The 20,129-nt window shown below is 50.8% G+C and overlaps 1 protein-coding gene across 2 annotated transcripts in view; it reads right to left on the bottom strand.

The window, feature by feature from the left end:
* KIRREL3 (kirre like nephrin family adhesion molecule 3) overlaps nt 1-20,129 on the bottom strand; it is a 350,972-nt gene that overhangs the window by 73,089 nt on the left and 257,754 nt on the right. The gene's annotated exons all lie outside the window — the stretch shown is intronic.

The raw sequence follows: 20,129 nt of genomic DNA, 5'->3' as shown, positions 1-20,129 counted from the left end.
AATGGGAAAAAAATCCCACTTGGGAATTTAGTTTTGGTTTTTTTTAAACAAGAAGTGCTGGGTTAGCACAAAAGTAGATGTCAAAACACAGGTGTGTTGGGTTTTTCCCTGCCTAACCTTTCATTTTGGAAAAGCTCATGTGAAATTTGTGGCCACTTTCAGGAACATAAACCCCTCTGCTACCCTGTCCCAGCTGGAATGTTTTCCCAGCTTTGACTCACACAACAAACAGCTCCCAGTGAATTTATCAGGCATGGAAAAACCATCACCCAGCTCTGGACCACTGGCTCCATCACTTTATGAGCTCTCATTTTGGGACAAGCTGTGCCTGACCAGAGAGACAGGGCATGGAGGCCTGGAGGTGGTGGTTAAATAGAATAGACTGAGGAAGAAGAGGCAAAAAGCTGGAAGAAGGGGGATCCAAGTAGTGGTTGGTGGGAAACTATCTGGAAAGGATGAGGTTTGTCTGGACATGCAGGCTTGGAAGGCAGGGAAGTGATGCAAAGCTCCTTCCCAAGCTCCCCACTCATCCCTGTAGCCCGTGGAGCCATTTGCCAGCCCTGTCCCTGAATCCTCATTGTTATTCACAACAGCCCAATGGTGCTATTTAACAAGCCTGATAATTAGAAAACACCACAAGGTTCAAAAGTGGAGAGGCTGCTCAGAGGCTGATGAGGGAGGGAAGAGACAGTGGGATCCAAATCCTGCCTGCAGCAGGAGGGGACAGCCAAAACCTGGCTCGTCCCTGTCTGACCAACCTCCTGTGGCAGCAGCAGATTCAGGGGCAGCAGCCCAGGATGAGGGCCCTGTGTGAAGGCTGGAGTGACTCTCCAAGTTCCCCTTGGCCCATTCCACTCCCATGGATCCGGCAGCATCCGCCGCCCCGAGCCGGCTCTCGGCAAAGTTCTCTCCTTCCCTTTCAAAGTGCTGGAGACGAGGATGGCACATCAGGGGAACTCCCAGCCCCTGGGTACTTGTCAGTTATCCCTGAGACGCTCCAGCTAATTAATTTTATCCTTCATGAGTCGTGTGGCATTCCAGAGGTGCGGAAAATAGGACATTCTCGGCATCTCTTTCTCTCTGACATGGGCTAATGGTGCCTGGAAATTGCTGCTCTGTGTCAGGGGATCACTGTTCCTAATCAGGCTGAGATTTCTGATGGGCTCCATGCCAGCCACACTTCTTCCTCCCCTGCTTTGCTCTGGGGAGAAATGCAAGATGTTTTTGCCAGTGACAGAAGATTTTCCTTCCCCTTGTGCCCATCTCAGTCCATTATGGGCTTGCAGGACTCTGGCAGGAGGGAGGCAGGAGTCTCTGGGAGGGGATGTATGGACTGGAATGCCATTCTTTTTTTTGGCCTGCAGACCACCAAAACCATCTGAAAAGTGTCTCACCAGGAGGCAAAGGACTGGTCTGGCTCTGCAAGCACAAGGTTGTCTCCTGTTCCTGTCTTTTTTTGAGAAGTGTAAGGTGGTGAAGGTGAATTTGTGCTTTCCCTGGGCTCATCCTCCTGTGCTGACCTTTGGCCCTGAGGGCTGTGAAGGGTACAGAGTTTTTCAGGAATGGGGGGCAGGTGTGGGGGTGAGCTGGGGGTGCTCTCCATGCACAGAGAGCCTCCAAGGTGTGTTGTGAGCATTGCATGCTCTGGGTGAGGATGGGGCCACAGCCTTGGCGGTACCACAGCCACGTGGGAGCTCTGCCCACACACAGGAATTCAAGTGGTGAAAACACAAGGCAGAGAAAGGTGTTTGTTTCCTATCAAACAAACAAACAAACAAACAAACCAACAAACAAACCAACCAGATCTGCTTGTGACTCTCCTCCAGCTGCTCCAGGCAGCGACAGAGGAGCTGGGTTGTTGTTTACCCACTCGGAGAGGAGATAAGGTCAGGAAATCATAGTTGGCTTCTGCAATCCTAAGGGGGAGAGAAAAGCTCAATCTGGCAGATGAATCACTTGCTATTGACTGCTCTTCTCAATTATTCCTCCATTTCGTGAGAATCCGCCAAAGCACACACAAATATTTCCACCCAGGCCACAGCGATGCTCCATGCTCTCCTGCAGATCCACACCTGCCTCACCAGGAGCTGCTGCGAGTCCTGTTGCACACCCTGGGCCAGGGCAGGTCCCAAGACAACCTCTGGAGAAGAGTTTTGGAAGTCAGTCACAGCCATGGGACAGGTAGGAGTTCTTCAGCACAGGCTGCCTCGTCACAGCTGGATGCAAACTACCATTTGCATTAGGTTAAAATCTTGAGTAAATTTGAAATTGCAGCAACATCTGCTGCTTTTTCATTAAGTTTGTGTTGACACCAGAGGAGGGGGACCTTGGAAAGACAGATGGAAAGGAGGGGGAAAGGTGGATTGACTGAGCACAGGCTTTTGAATTGCCTCTGGCAGGAGCCCTGGGCTGGTCCTAGGCTGGTCCTAGCAGTTTGAACAAAATGACCTGAAACAAGAAGGTCCCTCCACCTTGAGCTCAGCTCAGCTCAGGGTCAGGGAATGCAGAGCAAAGCTGTCCACCCATGGAGTCACCCCCTTCCCAGAGTGGGGCCTATGGCACTGCCAAGAGAGCTCCCAGCAGTCTTGGATTGGTTTTGAGAGAGCCTTGCTCGGCTTCTGCAGAGCAGAAGGGATGGGAGCAAACATCTGCCAGCAAACTGAGCCTCACCAAATCCACAGCAGCTGTACCCTGCTTGTCACATCATCTCTCACTCTTCTTCCAGCTCAGATTCTAAAACCACCAAAGGCAAGGAGGAGTGGAGCTTTTCACCACATAAAAACCGACATGTTGCTCATCCTCAGCACTGCAAAGCTTCAGAACGTGACCCTGGCATTCTCCACCAGCAGCAGAGCAGTTTTATTTTCACTAGAAATTCCCTCACTTCTTCATGCAGTCTCGAGGCTTTGGGGACCTGACATCTGATTCTGGAGTGCCACTTGTGCAGTGCAGCTGTTCCTCAGCCTCATCCCAGGGCCTCACAGCAGCAGCAGCTTCCCAAACAAACCCAGCTCAAATAAAGAGGGTTATACATGTCTGCAAACAGCCACCCTTGTGCCAGAACTTGTTTGGAGGACTTTTTTCTCCACACTGTGCCACCCACCAGCATCATTCCATGATTTCCTGGGCTGTGGCTCATCCTGGCCGTGCCAAGTGCTGCCAGCTCCTCTTGGGGAGCTCACACAAGATCATCTGAGGCAGTCATTGGTTTGTCATTTCTCTGGTGATTTTGTTCTCCAACATCCCCAAAGAGAAAGGGATGACTTTCCCATTTGTCCAAGAGGCTGCTGGGTGCCCTAAAAAAGCCAGGGATTAACACACCAATTCCTCTGTCCTTGCTCTGCTCTTGTCCATGTTTGGGGCCCAAGCAGAGAGCAATTAGAGCTGACAATGAGCTGAAAAGATCGTCTGGACATCCTGACCACGATGAGCAACACTGCCAGGTCAGGAGAGCAGGAATACTTCAGGAAAAATGACTCATTCCAGTTGAGAACATGATGCTTCTGCTCCTGCCCTGGGCTCATTCTGTACCAATTCAATTCACCATTTGCTGTGCTGCACTAATGCAAAGGCAGGATGAGGAGCAGGCCAGGGAGAGCACCTGGCATGGGGGTTCAGCTCTGCCCTGCCTGGAGCAGGGCTGGCTTCTCCTTTGTTGGACCACTGAATGGGTTGAATAGATTTAGAAACCTGGCTTGAGGTGGCTGCCTGTTCCTGACAAACCCTGAGTGCTCCCTGCAAGTAAAACCCCAGACACTCACCAGATTTCAAAAGTGATTTGGATGAAGGAATTGTCCCCAAAGCAAGAAGTGCTGTTAATTTTCTCCTTCACTGCAGCAAGGCTGCTGGAGGAATGGGGTGGGGCTCCAGGCAGACATCCCAGCCCTGCCCGAGTGGCATAGCTGGATAATTCACTGCTCTCGTGAATATTCAGGTGTGATGTGAATAGAGAACACCCACTTTCCTTCTCTGATTCCCCACGGCAGCACCTGCAGGGGGAAAATCCTCGAACACAACCACTGCCAGCCCCACAGGGGAAATGAGCAGGGTGCAGGAATGGGAGCAGCACAAACACCCTTGGAGGGTTCTGCCCTTCCCACCTCCCCCTTGGTACCTGTCCCTCCACCCTGGCACCCACTGAGGTCCCACATGTGCCCCCAATGGACACTGCCCTGTCACCCCATGAGCAGGGCAGGGGTCACTGCCAGCTCTGCAGGCTCTGAGAGGAGCAGGCAAAACCCCATCAGAGTCCTCGTGCCTGCACAGAATGAACAATAAACTCCAACATTTCATTCTGGACAGACAAGATGGAATTTTTCAGTTTTCTAATGACAAAAAACGTGTAAAAGGAAGGTTATTCACCTAATTTTAACTCAGTAATTTATTTTCTTTCTTCCTCTCTGGTGGAAAGAAATGGAGGAAAGAAGAGGACAAAGCTTAAAACCTTATCAACGACTTCACATGAGTGTCTTCCACTGAAACCAAGGAGGGAAAAGAGCATCTTGGCCTGTTCACTGATAAACTTGTTATCCCAACTGCTTCATCTTTCTTTCATCCCAGCTGCTGTATCTCCCCAAAGTATCTCCCCAAAGCCCATGGGAAGCGTGTCCTGTGTCCATCTCCCTCACACTGGCTGTGTCAGCAGCATCCTTAGCACTGCAGAAGTGCCACCACTCCCTGCCCCTGGCCTGAGTTTGCCCATCTAGAAACCAACAAACTGGGAATTCCAGTTCAAAGTGGAGCTGCCTGGATGGAGGCTCAGCCTGCAGGAACTGCTGATGGAGGGCTAAACCAGAACTGGGGTGGGAGCTCCTGGATGAAGGGAAAAGATGCAATGAGGCCCCCGTGCCAGTGGGGCTTTGAGCTGGGGATTAGGGATGAAGCTGTCAGGTAAAGGTGGAGAAGTTGGTGAAACTGTAATAAGACACAATTTTCAAAGCCTGTCAGATTCATGGGTTTGAACTGGAAGGATGATTTATTCAAAGGCTTGGGTCAGAGGCTGTGCTATTTATTCCCTCCAGCAGCCTCTCCTACACTATTCTTTAGGATGATTCAGCCTCCTACTCGGGAGAAGTAAAGCAACAGTTCATTTACCCACCCCACACTGCCACTGCCAAAAGTCTGATCATCCATTTTCTGGAGCCCTACGGACAGAGTTGCCTCTCCCAGAAACCACACACTGCTCACCAATAATTCCCTTCATGCTGAAAAATAAATGAAAACCCCCCAAACCACCTGATGATTATTTTGTTTGGCCCATTGCTGTTAAAAAAATATCTCCCAATTCCTCGTTGGATGATTGTTTGTAATGCTGAGCACCAGCCTTGGTTTTGGAGCTATTAAGCCGGGTGTTAAATGTGAGTGAGCGTTGGGTTTAGGATTGCTGGGGGAAATCCACCCCATTTCTGCTATTGCTCTGAGCAAAGCTGGGCCCTGAGCAGGAAGTGTGGGATGAGTGCTTTGGGATGCTCTTGGCATGGCAGAGACTCAGGCAGAGCTCACAGAAACTGGGGGGGCTGAAACGCCACAGGTTTGGGTCTGGCCCTGTGGTTTCATAGAATATCCAGAGTCGGAAGGGATCCACAGGGATCAGCAAGTCCAGATCCTGGCCCTGCACAGACACCCAACAAACCCACCCCGTGCTTGGGAGCGCTGAGCAGGCTTCAAGACTGAGCTCTTGTGGAGCAGGAGGAGGTGGATGAGTGAGGAGATGCGAATGCAGATTTCACTCTGAAGCAAACCAGAGAAATGAGTTCCTGCCACTTTCTGTGTTTTTTTGCCCAGTCAAATACCACAATCAACACACAGAGGATTATAACCAACCCAGAGGCAACTCTGTGGCAGAAAATAAAGGGAAGCAGATGAAAGAAACCCTCTTATTCTTAATTTACTCCAGTTAATTTTAGTCTAATTTGATCACAATGTTCTTCTGTAAATATCAGCCCCTCTTTAATAAGGCAGCGTTGGCCACAGAGGCTGTGATTGCGATGCAATCACTCCGTGTGTCGTAAAAGACTTTCTCTGTTAATTGTTAGGGGGAACTAGAGCTATTCTGAGGCAGGTACAGGATTGCAAAGAGAGATAATTATAACCCAATCTAATTAGTAATTATAACAGACCTCTCCTAGAAATTGTTTTTTACCTAAATATTCCCCTGGTCCTCCTAAGCAGCCGTCTGTGCTGCTGTCAGGAGGTCTGGGCAGGGACAGGGTTTGGGCACTGAGCTGCTGTGTCCCTGTCCCTCACCCTGGGTGTGATGGAGCCTCGGTCCTGGCACCTGCCAGGGGAGGGAGCAGGGAGACAGGCAGAGCTGAGACAGGAGAGGGTGCTCTCGCCACAGCAATGGAGATGTGGGTGTCATGTGCCATGGGGTGTCCTGTGCCGGGGGGCTCGCAGGGTGAGGGGTCCTGCTGCCTCCACACACGTCCAGGAACGCCGCTCCTCCCGGAGTCTGCAACAGCAGCAGAAATCACAGAGGGTTTAGGGGAAATGGGAAGACAGGAGAGGGTATACAGAACGCTGGGAGCCGGCTGGGAATGGCTCCCAGTTTTTTTCAGTTGTGTTAATGGATGCAATCCCTCCAAACCTTGCTGTGACACAGCTCCGAGCCCAGGACACAGCCCGGGGCTCTCGGCCACAGACACACATCACAGAGTGTCACGAGAGACAGCCAGGTCCAGGGAGGCAACAGGCACACCTAGAGTGTGGCAGCTTTCCATGTGGGTGGGATTGCATGAACTGGTTTTGTCCCAGTGGAGGACTGCCCAAATAAATTGTTTTTCACTTCATTTCAGTTGTAGCAGAATCCTTCATTCCAAAAGGGAAACTTTTCAAACCTCAGCAATTTTCCTCTCTCACTCTTCTTGCTGCCTCTGCACCAGCCAAAGATATCCCTGAAAAGCAAAACACCTCCAAGTGCTGCCTGGGGAGCTGAGACAGAAACCAACAGTGCCAGGAGATGGAGCAGCCGGACCTGAGGAACCTCTGCATAGAAATCCTTGCTCCAGGATGCTTCCTGAACCTGTATCCCCTTTTTCAGCTCTTCCAGAGGCGCCACCCACAGCAGTGGGTGCTCCCTTTCCTCCCCACCCCAAGGCCATCCTACTGTGGGTCCTTGTGATGCCCAACGTGCTTTGGAGGAGTTGCACAGCTCAGCCTCTGCAGCACAGACAGGCAGGACTTTGCTGCCAACCTTCCCAGATTGCCAAGAAATGGTGCAACCTCAGGAATTACACAGAAAAGTATCAACAAACAGGAAACCTCAGTGATGGAGTGGGAGCTGTCCTGACATGGTCCTTTCTGCGATGACAGGGCTGGGAGATGCGAGGAGTAATTAAACACAGCTATCAAAAGCTGGCCTTAAAGGGTTTAATCTTTGAAATCCAGGCTCTAATTATGGGGCTGCACCAATTCTGACCCTGAACTGATGCGCTATTTTTTAATCAAGTTATTTTTTCCAAGCAGAGCCGTCTCCGGGGGCTCGGCTGGGCAGCAGCGTTAGCTCACAGCTGGGAACGGGCTAACTAGGCCAGCACTGCAGGAATTCTCTGGGATTGTTGTTTTTTCTGCACGTCTCAGTATTATTCCAGCAGGGAACACCTGCAGACAGGAACCTGTGAGCAGCACACGTGTGTGTGACGGGGGGAACCACCACGAGAGGAGCAGGAGGCAGCAGGGGCTCACGGTGCCACGGTGTCCAGAGGGATGCTGCTCCAAAAGCAGGATGCTAAACCTGGAGCAGGATGTTAATTTGAGAGCACGATGCTAATCTGACAGTGGGAGGCTGCTCTGAGAGTGGGATGCTAATCTGAGAGTGGGATGCTAATCTGAGAGTCTCATGCTAAACTAAATCTGGGATGCTAAACCAGGAGCAGGTTACTAATCCAAGAGTGGGATGCTAATCTGAGATCCGGATGCTAATCTGAGAGTCTCATGTGATCTAAATCTGGGATGCTAAACCAGGAGCAGGATGCTAATCTGAGTGCAGGATATTAATTTTAGAGAGGGATACTAATCCAAGACCAGGAATGATAATCCAAGAGCAGGATGCCAGTCTGAGAGCAGGATGTTAATTTTAGAGTGGGATACCAATCTGAAATCAGGATGTTAATCTGAGAACAGGATGTTCCAGTGAGAGCAGGATGCCAGTCCCAGAGCAGGATGTTAATCCAAGACTGGGATGCTAATCCAAGCACAGAGATGCCCATTTCCCAACCCGCAGTGGCATCCCTGAAACAAAAGAAATCCCCCTGAAGCACCACCTCCACCTCCATCCTGAGCTGGCCTGGAGAGGGATGTGCTGCATCCTGCTGCGTTTTCACCATGGCTCCTACCTCTCTAATCAGGGCTTCTCACTCCCAGACAGAGCTGCTGACCTTGATCCCTTCCAGTTCGAGGCCCCTCCATGGCAAAGTGATTCAATTAAGCCCTGGTTCACAGAGAGGGCTAAAAACAAGGAGGCAGGAAAAAAGAAGTGCCCAAGAACAACAAAAATCCGCACTCCTGAGAACAATTTCCTTCTATAGATTTTTAAGACCAGCGGCTTGAGAATCACTTTCTCGTTTCTGTGCTGTCTCTCCAGTCAATAAATAAGAGGGAAATAAAGGATTTCAGAGAAAATAGAATGCAGTCAAAAGGTAAATTGTGGTCTTAAAAGCCCCTAAGAGACTGTCACCGACTTTGAAATGTTTCCTAGTTTGAGACCGTTTCTTCCTGACTACATGGTTTCCGCTCCTTTATTTGCATCTCTGGGAGGTAATCTTTAAAACTGATTTTCCCTTGGTTGCATTTCATTGGCAAAGAAACTAAACAGGCTGCTGCATTACAGTAATAACATCAACACTGCAGCCACCTTCGCCTTAATTATTTCTCTGTCTTGCCAACAGAACCAGTTAAACGAGATTTATATTTGGGTGGGGAGGAGGGGGGGTGAAGTGGCAAGTGTGTGGATGGGTGAGATAACCTGGAAAAACCAATTTCTCCCTTGTTATGTGTCACCAGCAGTAAAAAAAGGTAAAACAATAATAAAAAATACACGAGGTAAAAGGTTTGGGCCATTTAAGTAATAATAATGTCAGCATTTCACCTGTCTCTTGCTTAATTATTTCCTTCTCTCAGCTCTGACACCTGAACCAGTTTAGATAAGATTTCAGTGTGGATAAAGAGGAAGAACCTGTATTCTCCAAAGCAGATAAGCTGCTTTTTCCAGTCAAAAGGAAGAGAATACGTCACTAAAGCCTTCCTGCTGCCTCCTCCAAATTTATCAACAGCCTCTTAGCAAAAGTCTTGCTACTAAAAGCTTTTGAAGTTTTGCAAAATACTACCAGATAAGAGAGAAGCACTTGTAAAGACAAGAAAGAGGCTGGATGTGCCAAGTAGCTCATCACAATGTGTGTCCGGCCAATGCATGCTCAAGGTCACCCCAAAAAGCCCCAGGGAAGGGGAAACCTGTGTTTAAGGAGAGCCCACAGGCTCTGTGAAGGTCTCCTTGCACATGCAGGATGTCCAAGCTGTGGACATCCTACTGAGCTGTGCTTAAAAGTCAACTCCTTCCAGACTTCCTGCTCTGTCCTTTCAGGCCTCCCCCCTTTCTAGGTCATCCACATCAACCTTTGTCCATCACCAAGGGGTTTTAGAACAGCTCTGACTTGCCAGGAAAAAAGCTTGATAGAACATAAACCCATAGAATCAGATTGCCAGAATGGTTTGGGTTGGAAGGGACCTTAAAGATCACCTTGTTCCAACACCTTCTACCCAACCAGGTTGATCCAAAAATTCCCACTGCCACCATCCCTCCTATGCACCTTCACCATAAATACAGCTTTGATCTTCCATCTGGTTCTCTCCACTGACATCACAGAGATCACAGAATCTCAGAATCCCAGACAGGTTTGGGTTGGGAAGAACCTTAAAAAACCCATCCAGTTCCACCCCTTGCCATGGGCAGGGAGATCTTCCACCAGACCAGGTTGCTCCAAGCCCCATCCAACCAGGCCTTGAACACTTCCAGGGATGGGGCAGCCGCAGCTGCTCTGGGCAATCCTCACAAGGAAGAATTTCTTCCCAATATCCAACCCAAATCTCCCTCAGTTTAAAGCCATTCCCCCTTGGAGGCCGCGTGTCCTCACAGCTGGGGAGAGGAGGTGGGACACTCCTGCTGCAGGGCTGTGGCTCCAGCAGGGCACGTCCTGGGCTTTATGACTCCCAGATTTGCCCTAAACCAGGACAAGGCTCTGGCAGGTTGGGATTCACAGCTCAGGCTGCCTGTGCCGGCTGCTCCCGCGGTGCTTCCAGGCAAACGCTGCCAAGCCACGTGTTCCACTGCTGCCAAGGCACTGCAGATGGGCCTCGAGGCCTGTGTGCAAACATTCCCCCACACCTCGAGGCACCCGCGAAGCCGCGGCAGGCGCCTGGAACCCGTCCACCGCGGGACAGGCGCGGAGGGCCCGGCTGGGCGGGAGCTGCTGCCGGCGGAGGATGAGACGCTCTTGGCTGCTCTGCACTGCACGACACCTCTGGTACTGCAGAGAAGCATTTTAAAAGTGAGAGAAGCAGCTCTCCAGTACAAAGCCAAGAGTTTTTCCTCTGCTTGTACTGCAGAGTTTACTTTTATTATACAATTTTCACCCTTCACGGCTCAGATGTTTTGCCTGCGTTTCATTGCTGACCCACAGGACAATCCTCAAAGCAGTATTTGCTCAGGGTTTTGCGCGTGTGTGGCTTTAAAGTTCTTTTTTTTAAAAAATAAATTCAGTGTGGGCAAAACTTTTTTCCCTGATTTGTAACGTGCAGGGGAGGGATGATGGATTTTTGTGCTGGAAGGCAGGAGAGCAGGAGATGAGGAGGGTTAACCTGAACGGATTGGGATAGTGGAAGGTGTCCCTGCCCTGGCAAAAGGTTGGGATTTGGTGGCCTTTAAGGTGCCTCCCAACCCAAACCATTGTGGGATTCTGTGACTCAGTGGTGCTTCCTGGGCTGTGATGTACGTGCAGGGTGGAGCAAAGCCCTCGATGCAGGAATGGTGTTTGTCCCTCTGTGTGGGAACTGACAATGGTCAAATCAGAGATTTTTAGGCTTCAGGCATTAGCTTGAACCTGTGGGAAACTAAGTCACACAACTTTCTCACTCTGACCTGAGAAATCATAAGGAGGAATCCAAACAGTCCTTGGAGAAGGAAAACAACCTCTGCAGGTGTTGTTTGTTCCTTGTTGTTTACTTGTAAGAAACAGTCAAGGGGTGTTGTTCCAACTGCCCAGTGATGGTGATGTGTTGGTTCCATGAGCAATGAGAGTTTTACCTCTCAGACCTTCTCAGAACTGTCTATAAAACATCTGGAAGAAGAGAACTTGCTCTCTTTTGCAACCAGGGCTAGAGAGTCTGTCATACTTTTATCATTCATAATATAGTGGGCACCACTGCAGTGTCTGTTCTCAGCTGCTGACTCATGAGGGCTGAGGAACTTCCCCCCCAGTGACCTCCTCCCAGCTCTGTGCTCTCCTTGTCACCCCAAACCTGGAAGCTAACTGGCTGCTCCTGCTACATCCAACAGTGGGGCTGGTTTTGGCCCCGTGGCTCTTCCCACAGAGCCTCCCTGCTGTTGTTTTTGCTTCTGAGCTCCTCCAGCTTCCCTTCCCCGGCCTTGCCTTCCCACCCTGCCTCGTGCCTGATTATATTGGGTCTGCATGTGTAAGTACAGCCTCCTGCCATCCTAATCATCCAAAGTGGCTATTTGAATAACAGTTGTTGGTGCCTGTAGCTTCCTGTAATTTTCCAAAGGAAACAAATCCATGCAGACTGCAATTTTGCGCCTATGAATTTTGAATGAATGTCTCTGAGAGCCTCGATTTCTCTCTGCCTTCTGTCCTCCCCTCGCCTGCCTCCCAGGCCCAGCTGAGCCAGAGGCTGCCACCACAGGGGCATAATCCTCCTTTCAGATGGAGGATTTTGGGCTGGGAAGGCTTCATCCCTCCCAGGACAGGCACCAAGACATGGTGGCATGGGCAGAGCTTGCTGGGGGATGGCTGAGTTGCACCCAACCCATGGGAACAGATTTGCTCCACAGCAGGACAAAGCAGAGCATGGAAGAAGAAGCATCATTTGAAGGATTTTTCCTTGTGTTGCTACCTCCAAAGTAATTTTGGGATGTCCCTGGCTACCCAGCTCTGATGGTACCCCTGCCTTGGGGCTGTTCCTGCTGGCCAAACTCTTCACCTCCTAACTCAGAGCAGCTGGAGGACATTTCTCCTAAAGAGCTGATCATCCTGATGGAAACTGTCCCCATTTATTGTGGAATCATGGAAAGGTTTGGGTTGGAAGGGACCTTAAAGCTCATCTCGTTCCACTACCCTGCCCTGGGCAGGGACACCTTCCATCATCCCAGGCTGCTCCAAGTCCTGTCCAACCTGGCCTTGGGCACTTCTGGGGATCGGGCAGCTGCTCTGGACAATCTGTGCCAGGGCCTCCCCACCCTCACAGGGAAGAATTCCTTCCCAATATCCAAACCAAACATACTCTGTTTTATTTTAAAATCATTATAACCTTCTCCCTCTCAAGTTTCCCCTCCTGTTCCTCTGTGTACCATTTTATGACACTGAGGGTTCTCCTTTTTTACGACATTGTTGTTTTTAAAGTGTTTTTATCACCTGGTTTTATTACTAAATTACCATCGAGCACCCCAAATGCTGTAGGAGCAAGGAGGGAGAGCGGCTCTGGAAATGCAGCAACTCTTTCCTGAACAGCTTGCAGCCTCGCCAGGGAAGGGGCTGTGATTTGGTGATGGATGGAGTGCTTGTTATCCAGTATATTTTTATCCATACATATATAAAGCACTTTGTGATCCCAGCAGATACAAGGCACTATATAAATGTAAATCATTATCATTATCATTAAATATCTTCTGTATCTTTTAAACCTACCAGCTGGAATCAGATATGCACAGGGCAGCTGCTGTCTGGGTTTTGTTGAGGAACCAAATGTGAGAGGTGTGATTTTTGTCTTTGTTAGCAATTAAATGGGATCTCATGAAAGACTCTTATTTTTCCGTTGCAATTTTTTCATGCTGCCACTGATTTGAAAGTCACTTCTCACCCACTAAGAGAAATCTCTGCAGAATTCCCTAGCAACAACCTGAATAAGAAACAGCCACCTCGGGTGTGAGGATGTTCCCGGGATTATCCGAACCCACTGCGGGCGCTCATCACCATGAGGACAGGGAGAGGATCCACGGGGTCATGGGGAAGAGAGTTCAGCTCCTCCATGATTTATGACTCAATGAAGATTATAGACACTTGTCTCCACAACTGTGACTCTGCAGTGTTTCTGCTTGGCCGCTGCCCAACCCTGGGAATGAGAGCACTGAGCTCCTGGATGCTCTCTTGCCGCAGCCCGAGCCGCAGTGAGCGCAGGGACCATATCCATAACCCAAAGGCTCCTGTCCCTGCATCACCCTGCTCCTTTTTCCTGTTCCTTAAGGGAGGGATTTGAGCCTGAGGGATCTGAAGGGTTGCACATGGAGGCTTTGGCACCCCAGAAATGACCTCAGGCCATGTGTGATTCCACTGAGGCCATAAATGACCGGATTCCCTCTCTGCCCATGGGACAAGCCAAGCTCTTTGAGAGCCCCTTCCCTGATTTTCCTCCCCTATTTGGTTGCTAAAGCCTGTCTTCCTGCACTTCTAGGAAAGCCACCCAGTGACAGCTAGTGACAGCTTCTCCCTGTGGGAATTCATCTCCAGCTGCATTATCCTAGAGTCGTAAAATCTTGGAATGGTTTGGGTTGGAAGAGACCTTAGAGATGATCTCATTCCATTCCCCTTGCCATGGACAGGGACACATTTCACCAGACCAGGTTGCTCCAAGCCCTCCAAGTCCAACCTGTCCTTAAACTTCATGTTTGGGAGCCAGGAGCCTGGTCTAAGATAAAAGTGCACTTTGCAGTGCATTTTTTTTTATCCTTCTGATGCTCCCTTGGCATTTCTCAAAGGGAGATGACTGATGCAGGGTCAAGCTACACTCAGAATGTAGTGAAGGGCAGGTCCTGGCCCCAGAGACAGGGGATCCGTTGTTCTGAGCCCCCAAGGGATCATCATCAATATTATTTCATTTCCCCTTGTCATGACAACCAAGGGGATGGATTTGGAAACCTTGGATGTGTCATGGGTCTGAGCCTTGGCCTTTAAACCCCACTAACTTGCAAGCAGTGGCTTGCAAAGGTTTTGCAATATTTAGTTAATAGAACAACGTTTTTCCTAGTTCTCTATTTTTTTTCCCATTTTTTTCATTCTATTTTCCCCAGCCTCTCAGGAGCTGCAGCCTCCTGCTGCCCAGGGGAAATCTTCCATTTAGCTACATTTTCCTTTCTCATTTCATGCTGTAATGGGGATTCATCATAGGTGTTAAATCCATAATTTGCCATGAATCCCTTGTCTCTCTCTGTGGAGGTCAGAATTGAGTTTAAAGGAACCCAATATTGTGGCTTTGTGGCTGCCCCTGGGGGAGAGCACCAGCCCAATTCCCCAGAGCAGGAGGAGGCTGGAGAGTCCTGGCTGGGTCAGCCAGTGCAGTGCCCATGCTTTCCACCTCTCTTGCCTGCTGAAGGGGGCAAATTTGAGCACATCAGGCACCTTTAATGTCAAAAAAAAGAGTAATAGCCCCTTCCAGAGGGTCATTTGTCCATCTTGGCATGTGAGAAATATCCTGAGGCAGGAGAGGTTATTCTCCTGTTAATTACCAAGGACACCCACAGGTCAGTCATTAAGACATGACTATCCAGTTTTACAGCCCAGCAGGAAGCTAAAGGAATGCCACAGCTCCAGACCCATCCCAGTGCTCCTGTGGGATGGGAGGCTGGCATCCATCTCACTGACAGGGCACCTGGAACGCCCCGAGATGGATGTGTAACAGAGAGATTCCTTCAGCACGAGCTGGGAGATGCTGGCTGAGCTGGGAGCTGAGCTGGGAGCTGAGCTGGGAGCTGAGCTGGGAGCTGGGAGATGCTGGCTGTGCTGGGAGCTGTGCTGGGAGCTGAGCTGGAAGCTGAGCTGGGAGCTGAGCTGGGAGCTGAGCTGGGAAGCCTGAACCATCCAATGAATGTCAGAGAAGCTCAGGCACAGTGAGGCAAGGCTGGACAACATTTCACAGAGCAGGGAAATGCAAGGTAAGCAAAAAGGGCTGGCCAAGCTCTTGGAACCAGGAAACAACATTCCTGCAGGCTGGGCACGGGCAGAGGGCTGGGATCCCTTCAGACAGCCTCTCCCAGAGCGGCTCCTCCGCTTCATTTGTCACCCGGGCGATCGATAGCCAGGCGGGGGCTGTCGCTCAGGTGATGCCACGCTCCGAGAGGTTCGTTCCTCTGCCGGCTGACACGGGGAGAGGGAGTCAATACTTGTGTCAGGGCACTGACAACCCCCCGAGCTGCCCGCGCTGCCATCGCATCCCTGCGCACAGCTGGAGAGGTGCAAAAGGATGCAGGATGCAGATGCAGAGGAGCACGGGAAGGATGCAGATGCAGAGGAGCACAGACAGGATGAAGATGCAGAGGAGCACGGGAAGGATGAAGATGCAGAGGAGCAGGGACAGGATGCAGATGCAGAGGAGCACGGGCAGGATGAAGATGCAGATGAGCACGGGCAGGATGAAGATGCAGAGGAGCACGGACAGGATGAAGATGCAGAGGAGCACGGGAAGGATGCAGATGCAGAGGAGCACGGGAAGGATGCAGATGCAGAGGAGCAGGGGCAGGATGAAGATGCAGAGGAGCACAGACAGGATGCAGATGCAGAGGAGCAGGGGCAGGATGAAGATGCAGAGGAGCACGGGAAGGATGCAGATGCAGAGGAGCAGGGACAGGATGCAGATGCAGAGGAGCAGGGGCAGGATGAAGATGCAGAGGAGCACGGGAAGGATGCAGATGCAGAGGAGCAGGGACAGGATGCAGATGCAGAGGAGCAGGGACAGGATGCAGATGCAGAGGAGCAGGGGCAGGATGAAGATGCAGATGAGCACGGACAGGATGAAGATGCAGATGAGCACAGACAGGATGAAGATGCAGAGGAGCAGGGGCAGGATGAAGATGCAGAGGAGCACAGACAGGATGAAGATGCAGAGGAGCAGGGGCAGGATGAAGATGCAGATGAGCACGGGCAGGATGAAGATGCAGAGGAGCACGGGAAGGATGCAGATGCAGAGGAGCACGGGAAGGATGCAGATGCAGAGGAGCAGGGGCAGGATGCAGATGCAGAGGAGCAGGGGCAGGATGCAGATGCAGAGGAGCACAGACAGGATGAAGATGCAGAGGAGCAGGGGCAGGATGAAGATGGGGGAGAGGACTCTTGGTTGGGAAGAAGGAGAATCGTGTGTAGGAGTGGAATCAAAGTGAGGTCTGCACGTGTGGGGGGTCCGGCCGGTGCAGAATGCGGTGTCAGCGACTCAAAAGCGCATGAAACAAAATAATGCCCGCTGTCTGCAGGCATCCCGGGGAGCTGGAGACATGGGGTGCAGCAGAGGGAAGGCCTGGTGTGATGTGGAGGGAGCTGCTGGCCCCCAGATGGCCTGTGCAGAATTGCAGGAGATGCAGAGGGGCCGTGGCCGGAGCAGAAGGGGTGCAGACACAGGAGTGATGAGCACAGCAGCACAGAGCAGCCCTGGCACACACAGCACCCTCACATCATTCCACAGCACCCTCATGGCCATCAGAGAATGGAGTAACGGGGGCCAGGGCAGTGGCAGAGCCAGCAGAAGGGGCTGGGAAGAGACAGAGGGATGACTAAAAATCAGGAAGGTTTTTTTATCAGCCCTCTGTGCTTTGCATCCATCAGGTCAGCCCAGCCCAGCAGACTGCAGAGAGGAGCCAAATGCTCCGTGTTCGATAAAACCACAGGTCAGAACCACGATGACCTCCCTTCATCGAGACAAGGAATCACAGATTGGTGCAGGAACACCAACATTAATCATTTCTATCCTTGTCTCTTCCTATTTACTCTGTGGTACTTCAGAGTGCAGGTAGGAACACTGGTGTGGCTCAGGGCTTAGGGAAGGGAAGCTTTGATGGGAGAGGAGACATCAGTCAACACCAGGGCCCAGGGCACTAAGAAAATATAAAGTTTCTAAGAACTGTGTGAGCCCATCTGGAGCAGGGTTTGAGGGAGCAGAGGCAGCATCTGCTCAGTGCTGGCCTGGCCCTGCTGAACCTCCCCTGATGTGATTGAACAGCAGCCCCTGCTCAGACACAGCCCTGTCGTGGGAGGGGGACATGGGACAGGAGGAGAGGCCATGGAGATGCTCCAAGGGCTGGAGCCCCTCTGCTCTGGAGCCAGGCTGGGAGAGCTGGGGGTGCTCACCTGGAGAGGAGAAGGCTCCAGGGAGAGCTCAGAGCCCCTGCCAGGGCCTAAAGGGGCTCCAGGAGAGCTGGAGAGGGACTGGGGACAAGGGATGGAGGGACAGGACACAGGGAATGGCTCCCAGTGCCAGAGGGCAGGGTTAGATGGGATATTGGGAAGGAATTTTTCCCTCTGAGGGTGATGAGGCCCTGGCACAGGGTGCCCAGAGCAGCTGTGGCTGCCCCATCCCTGGGAGTGTCCAAGGCCAGGTTGAGTGGGGTTTGGAGCCACCTGGGATAGTGGAAGAGCAGGGAATCAGAGCTAAAGGATCTTTAATATCCCTTCCAAACCAAAGCATTCCATGGTTCTAAGATGTTTCCAATTTGTAATGTCTGTAAGGTGAACCAAATCCCTTCCTCAGCTGCTTCTCCCCATGTTTGTATGACTGCAGTCGTTACTCCACTGCTATGACCCTGGCAGAGCCCGAGGTGGGTGGCTCTGTCCCATGGAGTGTTTCATCCTGCCACCACCACCAGCCCAGATGTTCTTACTGGGGATGTAAAGATGTCATTTTGCTTGTCTCCTTCAAAGCAAGGAGAACAGAGCTCATGCAGATGCTGTCTTCCCTTTCCTCCTTCACCTCCTCCTCTTCCTCCTCCTCCTCACAGACAGGGGGCAAACCCCTCCAGAATGGGGGAAGCAGCACTTCCCACCACCCAGGTGAAACCCACCTTGGGAGGACCCATCTCAAGACCCAGTTTTTTAGCCCACTGTCCCTCTCTGTGGTGTTTTCCAGCTCTAGGCTGCTCGAGGCAGCAGCTGCCTTTCACCTGAGAGCCCCTGGGTTTGCCAGAATGGTCAATCCCCTGGAGATGCCTTCCCACCCCAGAGCCACACAGGGACGTGAGCAAGGAAATCTGGCCACCCTCTGCTATCAAAAGGAGCCGGCTCAGAGAGCTGTAAACTTAAGCTGCTCAGACGTGACATCAAATATTTAGGTTATTTGGGATTTGCACTCGATTGTTTGATGTTTCTGTTTCATTCCCAGTAGAGCCAGTTGCTGTTTTGCCACTGAAAATATTCCCAGCAGAAAATGCAGCTTTGTGAAGACCCAAAGTTGTTCAAGGAGAAGAGACTGTCTGGAAGAAAATGATCACATTTTCATCATTTTTTTTTTTTTTTTTGTTCTGAATTGACATCCCAGCTCTACATGCTCTGAATTTTGCATTCAGAGAATTGAATTCTATTAAAAAGTGTGGAAAAAGGGTTCCAAGCTGAACTGTTTCTGGATTTGAAACATCACCTCCTCACATTTCTCCTTGCAGCTCAGCATTACAAACAAATGTTGAGAAAGGACCTTACCCAGGACATAACCTCTTTATTTCCTGATCAAACTCCACTAAAGAGCTTGAAAGCTGGGAAATGCAGATGTCTCAAACTGCCAACCATCGTTTTGGTAATGGAAATACTTACTCTGCTCTGCAGGGGAGGACTGGAAAGGGCTTGGCAGGAAAGAGGATTGGAATAAAATAAAAAATGAAATAAAATAAAAAGAAGAAAATGGCTGTGATTGAATGTGGATGCACTTGACACCCCAGTGACCCTCCTCCTGTCCCTGCCTTATGCCATTGTAAGAGAAACAGGAACTCTCACTTCAAATTAACTTAATCTGTAGAGTTAAATAATTCATGTTGATTTAAGAAAGCTTTATTCCTAATGGGACACACGCGAAGACAGAGTTAATATTAGAAGAGGCCGTGGAGGGGAGGAAAGAGAGAATGAGACTATAAAAGGTGAAGGTACAAGTTAATTGCCTATCAATTATTCACCTTAAGTCTCTGGAAGCTGCTCCCCTGCCTCCCTCCTCACACCCTCATATTCTCTTTTCCTGCTTGTGGCCATTTTCCCCCTGGCACCTCCGGGACCAACCTTTTCCCTGTGCCAAGCAGGTGGAGCTTCCTGGGACAGCCCCAGGTACACGGCTGGGCTGGAGGTGCCACACCTCCTGCAGGGGAGGACAGACCAGGCCAGGCTGATGCTCCTGCCAAGGTGCCATGAAGGAGAGGAGCCATCCAGTCTCCCATCACCTCATCTTCCATCTGCCTCATTGTCCTGCTTCCTCCATCCTCCGGGCACGTTCTGCTGGCCCTGGCCAGCGCAGGCCGAGGTGTCGGCACCGCCAGCCGGGGCTCCCCTCTCCCTCCCAGCTCCCTCCCAGGGAAACCAAAGCTCTCTTCAAAGTTTCTCCTCGCTCGGCTGCCTCCGAGATCTGGGAACTCAACACTAATTAACGTGTCTGCAAATCCCAGCTCGGCTGCCGGGGCCTCAAATTCCTTCACGGTCCCGCGAGTGCAGAAGGATCCACGAGCGATCCCTCTGGCTCCTGGAGCTACACGGCTGGCAGATGCATATTTTAACAACACACATCTGTTGGCAATATAATCTCTTGTATTTGCCCTCCTTGCTCTGAGCTTTGATGGAAGACCGGAGGGAACTCTCCAGTGGTTACAGCCAAAGTGTTTGCTTTGCAATTTTGCTCGATTGCTGCCTGATTTTATTTTTAAATTTCTCCAAGTCCTAATCAGGCTCTTACTTTATTTAATTAATACCCTGGCTTAGTTAAATAGATCATAAATTAAGCAGCCCTGCCATTAGAGATGTACCAGGTAGCAAATAGCCCTCCAGTGGCTTCCCAGAGCCTGCCTGGCTTGGGCTCCCCTGCCAAACTGCCTTGAAATCCTTTGCTTGTAGAAAATCTGGATGCCTCCATATACCCCAAATCCCATCTCATCAGACTTATCAACCTTCCCTGCT

Source organism: Pseudopodoces humilis, chromosome 25 (genome assembly GCF_049639895.1).
Source record: "Pseudopodoces humilis isolate 2021_Gansu_Grassland_sample_001 chromosome 25, ASM4963989v1, whole genome shotgun sequence".
NCBI classification, from domain to species: Eukaryota; Metazoa; Chordata; class Aves; order Passeriformes; family Paridae; genus Pseudopodoces; species Pseudopodoces humilis.
This window is presented reverse-complemented; position numbering and strand designations above follow the sequence as displayed.